The sequence below is a fragment of the Aptenodytes forsteri genome, unplaced genomic scaffold (genome assembly GCF_000699145.1).
Source record: "Aptenodytes forsteri isolate BGI_AS27 unplaced genomic scaffold, ASM69914v1 Scaffold76, whole genome shotgun sequence".
Taxonomy (NCBI): domain Eukaryota; kingdom Metazoa; phylum Chordata; class Aves; order Sphenisciformes; family Spheniscidae; genus Aptenodytes; species Aptenodytes forsteri.
Genome location: NW_008794444.1, coordinates 694360 through 706426, shown reverse-complemented (window position 1 = coordinate 706426; position 12067 = coordinate 694360).

Here is a 12067-nt window from a genome sequence, read left to right as displayed (position 1 = left end):
CGAACCGAGGGGTGGATTCAGCACGGGGCACCAGTTTAACATCCAACTGCAACAGCGGATTGCCTCTGCCTTGAAACTTCTCCTTGAAAATGAGTTTTAAATTACAAAAAACACGGGCACAGGAGGAGATGGAAAGCGGGCGACACTGATTTTTGCCTGGACTTTATGCAACTCTTCAGTGAATAAAGCAGAAAGATCCGTAACGTTGCGAATAGGCTTCTTGTCGTTTATTATGCTTGCAGCACGTTTAGTTAGCAATAGCATGAACAAGTGGAGCAGCGAAGAGAGGAAAATAATCCAGTGCCGTTTCACTGCCTGGGATACACACCAGTGCAACTAATAGAGCCCGTTATTACACATCTGTAAAGTCAAGAAATAAGGCTTGTCCCTCCCTCTGCTGCTTGTCGCTTGTATTAACAGGGCATGTTCGTCTTATCCCAGCCACAGCTGAGGATACTGGTGGTGCTGAGATAACATTGTCCGTGGTGCCTGGTCGCTGAGCCCTCTGGAGAGGGCGCATGCAGGCGGCGATGCTCGAGGCGGGTTATTCGCAGCACGTTTTGTTTTCCTTCCAGAGAGCCGAGCCCTGGCGTGAAGGAGAATCTGATAACGTAGCTGCCGGATCAAAACTGGCATTTTCCTTGGGGTACAAACGAGGTGGCGCAACTGAAATGAAACCCTCGCATTGCTGGAGATGATAGAAAAGCTCATCAGAGACGCCCACAGTGGCAGAAGTAACCACACCTGACTGGTCACTTGACGGGTGTGATTATTGATTTGCATTCCTCTGATGGATCAGCAATGCGGTCGTGCAAAATAGCCTCCATTTATTGTGTGATTTCTTGGGTTTAATAGGTTTTCTCCGGCTGAAAGGCTGAGCTGTGCTCTAGGGAAAACAATTACCTTCCTCGCTTAATGAGAAAGATAAACTGCAGGTTGGGCAGCGGGTGAACGAGGGGGCCTTAACGAATTGCTGAGCAGGGTGAGCACCGCTGGAACGCATCCGGGAATGATGCAACTGAGGGATTAGGTACCTGCTTGCTTCTGGGGATCTGGGGCACTTGTGGCTACAGTGGGGGACATTGCCCAGAGCCGATAGTGGGAAGGATGCAGGAGCAAATCCCTCCTGCCCACCCACAGCAGGGGCTGGGGGGAGCGAAGCGGTGGCAGAGAGGGGAAAGCCTTCTGCAGCCCCAGTTCAACCCTCGGCGCCGTTCGCCGTACAGGCAGCAACATGGGGGATGCTCGCTCGTAGCAGAAAGCTTGGGCTGGGTTAGACATTGTCTGTTAAGCCTGAGATGAGGTGGCTGCTGGGCTCAGAGCTGCACGTCTTTCCTGCCTGCAGAAATACAAGGGTGATCGCAGGTCCCTGGGGATGGGACATGCACAGGATCTGCTCATAGAGAGTGACAGGCTAGCACAGTAACACGCTGTGCCCCTGGCCATGAAACATCTCAAGCGGGGGAAAACTGACTGAAAACACGGGGATTTCACATGATTCTCCCTGCTGAATACTCAGTGAGGTTCCTTGACGGATCCAGTCCTGGGCCTGAAGATGCTGCCATGAGACTGCTTGCCAAAATGTACTCATCGATGCATGTTAACTGGAAATGTTTGGTTTTCCCATGTGTTCAGTTTGGCAGAAGCTAAAATTTCAGTAAGACACATCTCTCAAACTATCTGTTAGTGTAAATGAAGGTATCAGCTCCAAAATTGACTTGAGGTGGTGCCCAAGCTGCCATGTGCTATGTGCTCTCAGCCATATCGTCCCATCAGTATCTCATGTTCAATATAATTCACTTTTCTAGAATATTTTTAATGTCTAGCTCCTTTCGAAAGCAGCAGACGAGGAGCTGAGCCCGTCTTCTCAAATGCTAGAGGAGACTTTTTAAAAGACCATGTGAGTGCGCGTATCCAAACCTTACACCTCTGGGTTTAGTGCAAAGGGGATGGTTGTTTGGGTTGGTTTCCACAGCCCTAATGCTGCAGTCGTGTGATGAAAGAGCCCCCAAGTTTGGGTGGTGGTGGTTTTTTTTTTTAAATATACGCAGGTATTTTGTTAGCTCTGCTGGTGCCAAGAACAGTTTAGACACGAACGTTAAAAGATAAAAACCATCAAATAGAAGAGAGTCAAAAAAAAAAAAAAGGTGCTTTTGTTATTATCTGCATGAATTGCCTTGTTTGCAGCGATACTAAGCCCTCGGCCGTGGGCCCCAACGCCCGTGGGGGCTGCCCGCCACCCTCCAGCCCCATCGCTGCCACCTCCGCCCCGGGACCAGCGATGCCCCGGGGCACTTCTCCAAACCATGGGGCGCTCCCGTGGGGCACCCTTGTGCATCAGTGCAGTACAAGGGCTGCGCTAGGCCGTGGGGGCTGCCCGCCACCCTCCAGCCCCATCGCTGCCACCTCCGCCCCGGGACCAGCGATGCCCCGGGGCACTTCTCCAAACCATGGGGCGCTCCCGTGGGGCACCCTTGTGCATCAGTGCAGTACAAGGGCTGCGCTAGGACTCGCCAGAGTCTCGGCAAGTGCTCGCAGAGGTGAGCTTGCAATCAGCCCCGAAATAAATCGTGGCTTTGTGCTGGGTGTGCTCTTGCTGTTATTTTAATAAGAAACAATCATTTCTATCCTACAACTGGTATTATTACTAGCAAAAACTTCCTTTCCCTATTTTTTTTTCCTGGCAGAAATACCATCAAAAAACCCTACTAGCTGCTAATCAAACTCACAAACTGTGGGCAGGGCAGTAGAGCTCAGCAAGCTGCGTTACTTTCCAGTCGCTTCTATTCTTCTTAAAAAGAAGAAAAAAAACCCACTTCTGTCTGCATATCAGTCATCTTGCGTGGCTGATCCTAGGAATGCTGTAACAGAAAACAGCCATCCTAAATTACACAGTGACAGGCTTAGGGAAGGCACTGGGTGGGTTGGTTGGTTTGTTTTGGCTTGGAAAGACTTTTCATGGTGGAGGTTAAGAAAAATATTTGTTTGGCCCAAAGGAAAAGCTCTAAAAAATAGGAACTGACATTTCCCAGGGATGCTGGCGATCCGGGGTGTTCAGTCTCTCATGAGAAGCTTGTTGTTCAGCTGGGAGTGCAGCTTTTCTGGGAGAAAAAGAGATAAATAAGGCTATTTTTTGCTTTACTAAAGGCACCCTAAATCCAGCACCACTGCTAGGAAGTTGGTGCTGGAAAGAGGCACAGCTCAGCGTGGCTCTGGGAGGGGTGCGGGGCTAGCACTGGATCCTGGTGCCTTTCGGGGGGGCGAAGCTATGGGTGGTTTCAGGTTTATAGGACGTTTGCAACTACGCGGTCACAGGCTGGAGCAGACCGTGGGTGTCATGGGGGGGGCGGGGGGGTGTCAGTTCTTTAGCAAAGGCTGGGACAAGGTGTGAAGCCAGCTAAGGGTGTAACAGCACTCCTGGAGGCGAGGGTATGATCAACATCAGCTCAGTTACTCAGTTTGGGTGAATCCTACAAATCTACAATCCTAGCAAAACTAGTTGGAACTGTTTTAATTGGCAACAGCTCACGTAAACACGCTGTTCTCCTACGTTCAGCAACGGAATTCTCTCTTCCAACCGGACTGGGAGGCCAGGTTCCTCAGCAGTGCCTGCCCGTACCCTTGTCCCCACTGATGTCCTGGGTGTCGCGTGGGCTGGGACATCAGTACTGAGCCGTGGATTTCCACTGGCTGCAGGCACAGTACCCAATGGAGAGGAGACAAGCTTCCAGCGCCGCGTCTCCGGGCTAACAGCGCTGTAGCACGTCCAAGTTATGTGCGAAGTAGCTTTCATCACATTATTTCACAAGAATGTAATTTAATGAAAAATAGATGTTTTGCACATCACAGAATATTTATTCTGGTAATAATTCCCAATATCAACGTGAACATCGGCTTCTTTCAAAAATGCTGGGAGAGGTTTGAAATGGCTTTCCAAAACTACTACCTCACTGAAAGGTCACTTCATTGAAAGTAAGTCGACATGTTCAGTTTTGAGATTTAGCTGGAAATATCCAAGATTCGTATCCTTGAGAATGGCTCTACTTTTGCCAGCAAAAGCAGATAAACAATGTAGACTTGATCCATATTTTAAACCCACCAGTTCAGTAAGACACAAGCTTAAGTGGTTTTTATTACAAAACATTTTATTGTAGTTATTTACACCCGTTCCTTGATCAGTGTATAAATGTAAACATTTATTATAGATCTATTTCTCTTATCTTACAGTTCATCCCCAGTTCAGAGTAAATGTCATTTTTAAGCATACAAGTAGTGAGGAAATTTAAGCTATATTCACAGAATATACATCCGCGTGCAGTTAAAGTCCACCAGCCCTAAGCTAGTGGTATAGACACTGTCCCATTAGCTCTACTTCTGCTTCTCGTGTGTACGCTGGAGTCTGTGATATCGTCGGCATGATCCTCACTTTTCTTCTCTTTCAAGCTGTTGATGAACCTCAGGGTTATTTCATCCCATTCCTCAGGGAGCAGCATCAGCAGAAACCCAATGCAAATGATGATGGTGGCTCCCAACCTCACTACGCTGAAGATCATTTTGTGCTTCAACAGATCCACAGCTGTGAAGAAGAAACAACAACGCCGTCAAAACTGCAGCAGGATTATCTACAGCATCAGACCAGCCTGGCACATCTCCGTAACCTGCGTGTTGCACTATGGCTGTGATACTGGCCACGTCGCTCTCAGTCCTCTGGAGTGACCAGCTCCTTGAGTTCAGAGGAGTGCTTTGACCTGAGAGCCTGGTACTGGAAGCGCCACGACTCCTCACTGCCTTCATGCAGGCTCTGAGGAAGCCTTGTAGGGCCGGTCTGAGCCTCAAGGTTTCCATTTCTGCTCTGAGAGGGAAGGTACTTTACTTATGGTAACTCTTTATCTACAGCAGGTTGCATCAGCATAATGTTTCCTTGGGCTGCATGGACCAGTGATGGGGGGAGGGCAGCATGCAGGTCAGAAAGCTGGAGTCGATGCCTCCAGACCCAGCCTCCCAACTCCACAACCAGCAACAACAGCACATCTGAGCCCTTCAGCAGCCTCTTACAGGTACTGACTGTTTCACAGCTCTGACCTGCGTTCCCTTAAAAACAGATGTTTCTTTGAAAACATGCTCAAATACCTGGAGTGGTGAGGTTAAGAGGGAGGAGGAGACTGGAATAGCGACAGGGGCTATTCAACAAGATAGGACTCTGGAGTAAACTTCCACATGTACACCCTGCCCTGCTGCTGCGTGGCAAGTCACCAGCACAGTGCTGAGCCGCAGCAGCAGCATGCTGACCCCGCCAGGTCTCAGCAACCAGCTTTGGGCTGCTGGCTGGGGATCAGCCTGCCCCCTCCTCTGCGTGGTATGGACGCATGCCGTCACTCCCAGAGAAAGGAGGCAAGACAAAAACAAAGGCTTTCACCAACTGGAACACCCACCATCACCAGGAGCATTCGTGGAAGCCGAAGGAGACTGAGCTGCTTTTGAAATATGTGACAACAGATTTTGACTATTTAGACAACAAACTGCTTCTGCTGTCTGCATGCCTGTGTGCTTATCTTTCCACCAACAACCATGGTACTTGTACCTGCATTTCCAGGGACGCTGAGCACCGTGCCGATAGAGATCAGAATGGGGTATGTAAGCACGACACCAACGTTAACCAGAATATTGAAAGCTAGGGAAAACCAGAGAAAATAATACATGATTATGGGGAAAAACACTAAAGTGAGACTTTTCTCCCCCACCTTGACCCTACAAGTATGATATATGCTCAGTATGCACACCACAATTATGTAGTTGTCACAAAGTGATTGATTTTTATTTTTTTATATATGAGTGTGAAATGAGGGGAAGTTCTGCATGGGGGAAGAGGAAGGGCTGTACGTCCTTTCACAAACTGTAATACCAAGGTTATCGCACTCGTATTTCACAGCTTTGTCCAAGCTTTAATCAGATATCAATAACCTAGTTTTGCTGCCATAAGCCATCCGTTCTCCTCCTACCAGAAGGATGGTGATCCCAGCTTCCCCTCTCGGCTGAGGCTGTGTTGTGCTTGTCTTGTACCTTTAGGGAAGTGATTGTGCCCCTGTACTCGGCACTGGTGAGGCCACACCTCGAACACTGTGTTCAGTTTTGGGCCCCTCACTACAAGAAGGACGTTGAGGTGCTGGAGTGTGTCCAGAGAAGGGCAACGAGGCTGGTGAGGGGTCTGGAGAACAAGTCTTCTGAGGAGCGGCTGAGGGAACTGGGGTTGTTTAGCCTGGAGAAAAGGAGGCTGAGGGGAGACCTCATCGCTCTCTACAACTACCTGAAAGGAGGTTGTAGCGAGGTGGGGGTCGGTCTCTTCTCCCAAGTAACAAGCGATAGGACGAGAGGAAATGGCCTCAAGTTGTGCCAGGGGAGGGTTAGGTTGGACATGAGGAAAAATTTCTTTCCTGAAAGAGTGGTTAAACATTGGACCAGGCTGCCCAGGGAAGTGGTTGAGTCACCATCCCTGGAGGTATTTAAAAGACGTGTAGATGAGGCGCTTAGGGACATGGTTTAGTGGGCATGGTGGTGTTGGGTTGATGGTTGGACTCGATGATCTTAGAGGTCTCTTCCAACCTTAATGATTCTATGATTCTGTGATTCTTAGTAGGACATTTCACTGACGAAAGGCCCCACACCCCTCTAGCTGCACCACACACCAAAGGTGATAGCAGCAGGAACTCATACTCTAAAGGACACTAAATACAATTAGCCGATGAAGTTAACTGTGAACTAAGCAGACTGGAGTGAGACCATGGTCTTGCTGCCATGTTGAAGGCAAAAGGAAAGCTGACAGAAGTATAGTTAATTAGTTCAACAACTTTAATTTATGGGTTGGGGTTTTTTTACGTGACAGCATTCCCAGCCAGCTCCTTATTCCTTGAGAGATCAAAAGCAAAATGCAAAAACTTCCCTTTCATACTATTCCCTAGGGTGCTCCTCCAGCTCTTGCAGCTGGAGCTGGTGCTGTGTGCTGTGGCAGGACCCCAGGTATCCCCAGGTATCCCCCCCGATCACCAACCGCCCAGTCCTGCTGGTGAGTCCCCTACGTAAAAGGAGCAAATTTGTCTGCTCCGCAAGGTTGTTCCCTCCTGGCTGGGATTATACACTTGGGTAGGTCTCTGGGTGGTAAGTTATCCCTACTTTTTGTCCCTTAGGTGCTCACAGAGCAGCTGCAATTCAGGTTAGAGCAATTTCAAGGTGCTCACAGCACCTCAGCTGTCAGCCCAACTATGTCTCAGGATGGGCTATGTATGGGGCAATGACATCCTCTTTGTTTCCATTTAATATACTTGTAGTGGAGACAAAAACCTCTTCAATTATGAAATAATAGAGACTTGACTAAGGAAAGGATGTTGTTATATCTGGAAATTAAAATGCCCCTGGGCTGAATCCAACAGCTATTCTGCCTGGCTAGAGGATAGCAATTGTGGCTGTGAGAGAGGGAGCGTTGCGGAAGAGCGGAGGGGAGGTGAAGATCGCAGGAGAAGAAACAGCACCAGTGTTTGCAGCCTAACGCAAAGCTGTGCAAGCTCTGCCCAGAGCCCTGCAGCACCCACAGAAAGTTGCCCCAGCGCTGTGGGCCCCGTGCCAGTGGACACACACGTCACAGAGCATGCCAGGAACTACTGCGTACACGCAGCTCTTCGAAATTGGATTTATAGCAATCAAGCTGTGCCAGAGACAGGGAAATACCAATGAAACTAAGGTAGGAATGTAAAGATGAAACCTGGACAATTAGTATGACTGCTTCATGTTTATTTTCTGCTATTAATATTAGTATTAAGGCTTCTTATGAAAAATATGAACCATTTCTCAAGGAGTACCTGTTTGCACTGGGATCAGATTTAATCTGTGAGAGAGCTCTGCTGCTTAAGGGGGCGGAGGGGAATTGTTTGTGTCTGAGGCTAATTGTATATGGGGTGGGGCGGAGGGAGAAGAGCTAGAAAAATAAGTAAATTTTTTTATCACATACCTAACCAGAGGCTGGCTACTCCACACAGGTAACCCCACGGCACAGCAGAGAAGGGGGACCAGTACTCCACTTTTGTAAAATACAGTATGATCGGGGTAACAGAGATGAAAATTAAATTGAAGAAGCCCAGGGTAGAAACAAAATGAGCCGCCTCCCCAAAGTTTGCACTTCCAAGAAACATTTTGAACAAAACCTGCAAAGGAGAGGAGAGAAGAGGGTTTTAGACTTCATGCCTGTCATGGGAAGCAAAGTTCTCCTGCAGAGAGTCCTCCAATCCCTTGGGGAGAGTGGAACACAGGGACAGCCCTGACCAGGACAGCGTGCCACAAACCAGCCCTTTGCTACAGAACTTTTGCAAGGGACGCTTTGGTCTGATTTCTGCCCTTTCCTGCATTTTAGCACAGAGGGGATACCATGTTATTTTAGTGAGGATGGTTGCATCTGTGCAACAAAGTTTAATACAAAATGCCATGAGGACCGAGTGTAACTAAGAACCCGAAGACAACACTGTTCATGCAATGAAAGTTACAGGATTTGGGCTGTACTTGGCACTGTTACGAGCCCAGTGGCTTCCACAGTGTAAACCTGCTGTGAGAGGAAAGCCCAGCCTGGAGGGACTCGCTTCAGGTTCGCGGGTAGCCCAAGCCTCGTGGAGGATTTGTCCTGCACGAGCCTAAATTAATGCACTTCGAGTGACTTGTGAATGGTCACAACATATTTATCAGCGAGACAACCAAAGTCTAAAGCCAGGAGGCAACTTCTCATCCCACTACAACCAAATCCAAACTTCTGCTCCTCTTTACACACATTTCGCCCTCCCTGAGCCGACAATAAATACAGCCACCTTTAGCCCAACCTGTTTCTAACTCAGACACGTCCCTGCCTTCTTCATCCCTCACCTTCAAGAGCAGCTACTACTTTCAAGCTGGGGGCAAAGCCCTGCGTGTCTCTAATGCATCGCCTGCACCAGGCACGCACAGGGGCTCCAAGCCCAGCACGAGCGAAGAATACGCAAGAGAGCTGCAGTGCAGACCAAGGATGAGCCGTCCGTCCCTGCTCAGGGAAAGCGGCACTATCTGCATTCAGGCTCTCCTCCCTGCTGCATATGGCAAGCCCCTTCAAAACAGTGTCGATAAACTGCGGTGGCAGGAAATGATTAAAACATGATCCTAAACTCCTTGCAGCACAGTAAAGGAGATTTCATTAAAGGCTCATAAAGCAAAGTCATTCTGAACATTTGGCAGCTAACAACTAATTACCTTCATAGTAGATTTCCTGACATCGTGACATTGCCTGGTCACAGTATGAATGATGCAGGAGGGATGAATAAAATAAAACGTTTATTTTATAGTGATTCGCTTTGTACTCATGCATTTTTAACATCCAATGTTAAAGAATATAAGAATACTAATAAACAGTTATGACCTACCTTATACAATGCAGATGTAGAGGCTGATCCAACAGCATATGCTACCCCAATAATTGAATCACCCTGGAAACCATCTGCGTATGCCATCATTACGATTCCTGTGATTGCCATTATTGCTGCAACTATCTGCACAGACAAAGCAAAGCAATGTAAAGCTCAGTGCAATTTCATTACACAGAAAGAGATTATCACTGCGTGAGGTTTTAATGAGTGTCACTAGCTACTTTCTCTGACTTGAAGCTTTCTTGCTTTCCCTTAAATAGGGAAAATTATGTACGGTTGGGAGAGATGTAAAACATAATGAAAATGTATGCACTTATAGTGATATGGATCTATAGCTTTGCAAATTCTCCTGGGACCTACTGACAGAACATCCATTGTTAAGTATTTTATAAGATAAACATCCACTTTGGAGATATGACTCCAAGATCAAGAAATTTTAAGACATTATGCTCTACTATACAACAAGAGAAATATTTAGCAACGCCACCAATTTGACTTGAAATACAAACATTTAGATGGCCAACCTTCCTGGACATCAGTCCAGGAGAATGACCCCTGTATTGCGGAATACCAGTGTACCACTGGGAGCTCTTCCAGGCTGCTCCGGCTGTGCATGGTATTTCCTAACAGCCCTGCCAGCTTTCTTGGACAGACATGACCAAATTTCTTTATGAAGCCTTTACCTTTGTGCTTAGGTTTTTGGCCTCGTTTGAAAATGCCAGAGAGCGCTTCTAAGGAGCTTCAAAGAAAAAGAACAGAAATAATTAACTACACCTTATCTGAAATCCTGGGTCTTGACTCGAAGGACCTTAAGGAAGTGGTAGGGATCCCAACATGTTTTATTCTTTGAAAAACTCCCCCTCTTTACCTAATTGCCTTCAGCAGGTAAATACGCAGCCTGAATTTCAAAGACAATGAATACCTAGCTTCCATGGACTGCAGAGGAAAACGTGTTTCCTCAGACCTGTGGAAAATCACAGCCCCATTTCTGAAAGATAGAGTTTTTTTATAGAGATTTTTTTTAAAATTAGTATTACATTAAACATTTCATCATTATAAAAAGGCTGTTCAAGTACTAGAGCTGGGTGTAGAGCAGACGATGCACAAATGCAGATACCCAAAGCTGGCTGTTACAGAATCAGCAGCAACATTTAAGGTTCAGACCCTGTTTTCTATTCCCGGATATCCATTAAATCACACAGCTCCCCAGTGCATAGGCAAGGCAGGCTCTCCCCCTTCATACAAAGGAAGAAACTAATGTGGGTCACCTCGACAGCGTTAACCTCTACAAACACTGCCACACCGACTGGCTCTTGAACTCAACCGCTGAGCCAGGCAGGGCTTTTCACCTTCTTGCTCCTGCAGCCCTGGTACAACTCCTGAGCTAACACCAATGTGAGATGGACACTTGCTTCCTGGAAAACCTCATTAAACTTTGTTTAAGAAATATTTACTACTAGACAAACCTAAGCGTCACACCACAGACTTTAAAGGCATCTTAGCCAAATCTTGTGCCCTTTTGCAGAGAAGCCTGACTTTCAGATCTCACACGGTTTTACCAAGAGTCCCAGAAAACCCACTGATACTCATACCAAGCAGATGCGAGTCAGACTGAGGCAACAAGCACAAAAATCCCACAGAACAATTTCAACAGAGCCAGTCAGTAGAGCAAAACCATGTTTCAAGGGACACACGGGACAGGGACACATGCCTGACTCAGGTAAAGGTGTCCACACATAGGGGACAATGGGGAACCAAGAATCAACTCCCAGGGTGGAGCCAATCTCCGAGACTACAGGTAAAAATCTTAGTGCTCCTAAATCCCATAGGTATCTAGGCCAACATCTTCATGGGGGAACTCATCTCCTGGGTGCAGCTTTAAGTACTTCCCTCTCACCATTAGCCCTATTTTACCAGTAACTGAGGCACACAGGTACCTCCCTCGCATTGCAGTCGCAGTGCCGAAGGCAGAGTCATAAACCACAGTGCATGTCTATATCCCACCTTACTTCCGTTGAAAACATCCAAGCTCCAAGATACAGTTCAACAAAGCTGCCCAGCTGTCACCTAAACCTGAAGATACCATTGATAACTCCAAATTCACCATGAAATGGCACTTGAAATCCAGGTCCCCCAACTTAATGACAAGGGCTGGAGTGACATATGTACTCACAGTCTCTCAGGTGTAATGCAATGGTTCGATGAGATCTGGAAGGGCTTTAGAAAGAGGGGACCAGACGGCTTCCCTCCCCTCCTTCCCAGAATAACACATCCCAGCAGTCAGGCCATCCCGGGAGGAGAGCTTGAGTGCCTTCATCCAGAGGAGGGACATGGATCCAAGACTGCCATCTCTGGACTTAGGGCTCTCACCGGCGAGATGCTGAGGAGGACAGGGGAGCATGTTGCATTTTCCAGTGCCTAAATCGGAATGTGGCCTTCACTCCTTAAGTGAGCTGGGGTGCTGGAAGACATCACCCTCTGCTGTTCACCCTGCTGAAAAGTCAGGGCACATGTGGCACAGGACGCATGTACCATCACCCAAGATGCAGCAATGCTTATTTTGATCCCTGATCTTACATCTACCCAAGGACCTGTGAGCAAAACAAAGTTAAATTCTCTTAGAAGAAGGAGTTTCA